Source organism: Elephas maximus, chromosome 7 (assembly GCF_024166365.1).
Source record: "Elephas maximus indicus isolate mEleMax1 chromosome 7, mEleMax1 primary haplotype, whole genome shotgun sequence".
Classification (NCBI taxonomy): Eukaryota; Metazoa; Chordata; class Mammalia; order Proboscidea; family Elephantidae; genus Elephas; species Elephas maximus.
The window spans coordinates 57,051,082-57,052,900 of record NC_064825.1 but is presented as its reverse complement, the minus strand read 5'-3'; the positions used below and the strand labels follow the sequence as shown (position 1 = coordinate 57,052,900).

The 1,819-nt window shown below is 38.4% G+C and overlaps 1 pseudogene; it reads left to right on the top strand.

Moving 5' to 3' along the window:
* Nucleotides 1–342: 342 nt before the first annotated feature.
* LOC126080004 (olfactory receptor 52A5-like) lies at nt 343–1,605 on the top strand (annotated as a pseudogene).
* Nucleotides 1,606–1,819: the final 214 nt, after the last annotated feature.

Here is a 1,819-nt window from a genome sequence, read left to right as displayed (position 1 = left end):
ACGTACAGGCGATGAGTAGAGGGCACGCGATAAATGGAGCCTGTTTGGTCAGTTATCGTGAGCCAGAAACAAGTCTTCTAGTCTATTTAATTTTGCTCATTGAAAATGATTAGAGAATACAGGGACATAGAACCTGATGATTATCTACTCAATGAACCCTGGGAAATAGGATTGAAAATTAGAAAGGAATAGTTGGGGTAGAAAATATGATTCATAATATAGCTAAAACATATGTGCCTAAAATAAATTAATTTCTTTTTATTTTTTAAATTTATCAAGTCTTCACAGGGAATAGAGTATGAAAAAGCAGTATCATGATTTGATTCTACTGACCAAGTCACCATGCCAACAATCAATGGCTCAACCTTCATGCCTTCTGTACTAAGTCATTGGGATCCCTGGCCTGGAGTCAGTGCAGTGTTAGATTAGGATTCCATTCTCTGTCATGTACCTCATTGCTGTGATTGGGAATTACCTCATCTATAGGCAATAAAGAATGCTGAAATAAATTTACAAATAAATGCAAAATTGGTCCATATCTGCATATATTCCAGGGGACAAGATTCATTTGCCTTTCTATAGACAAGCATCATTTGCACTGTATTAGTAGCTGTAATGGATTGAATTGTGTCCCCCCAAAATATGTGTTAACTTGGTTAGGCCATGTGTAGTTGTCCTCCATTTTGTCATTTTCCTGTGTGTTATAAATCATAATCTCTGCCTGTGGTTAAAAGGATTACTCAGGTCACCTCCCTGATCCTAGCTATAATCAAATGGGAAAACAGCCTCCATAAACCCATGTACATTTTTTGGCTATGTTGGGGACCATGGACACTGCAGTTAGCACTTGTATTCTACCCAAAATGTTAGGCATCTTCTGGTTTCATTTGCCAAATATTTATTTTGAAGACCACCTGCTGCAAATGTGGCTTATTCACTCATTTCAGGCAATTGAATCAGATGTCCCACTGGAAATGGCCCTGGACCACTATGTGGCCATCTGTGGCCCCTTGAGACATGCCACCATCTTCTCACAACAACTTCTGACTCATATTGGAGTTGGAGTGACACTCAGGGCTGCTATTCTTATAACACCATCCATCCTTCTCATCAAATGCTGCTTTAAACTCTACAGAACTACAATCATCTCCCATTCTTATTGTGAACATATGGCCTTTGCAAAGCTAGCTGTTGAATGGCTGTTGAAGATATCTGAGTCAACAAAATATGTGACCTATTTGTTGCCTTCACCATCCTTGGGTTTGACATAATCTTTATCACCTTGCCTGTATTCAAGTCTTCCTCACTGTCTTTCAATGGCCCCAGAAGTAGACATGACTCAAGGCCTTCAGTACATTCATTGCCCACATTTGTGTGTTCCTTCAGTTCTACCTTCTTGCCTTCTTCCCTTTTCTCACACGCAGGTTTGGTTCTCACATACCACCATGCTTTCATATCCTTTTCTCAAACCTTTAACTGTTAGTCCCACCATTTCTCAACCCTATAGTCTATGGGATGAAGACCAAACAAATTTGTGACCATGTCCTGAGAATGTTTGCCTTCAGAAAAACATCTCGATCATCAGCGGGTCCTTCTGAAAAATAATAATAATAATTAATTCTAAGTAACACCCTGAATGTGGCAAAAAGGTGTATTTTCCTGAAATGTGTACATCTGGGAAAATTCTTTAAACCGTATCTCAGAAGCTTATCACTCAAGAATGTGGTCAACAAGTCATTAAATAACTAATACATTCAATTGGCTACCTATATAAAGAAGAAAACTCTCTTAAAATGAGATTTCAAATTGTTTAAGATAG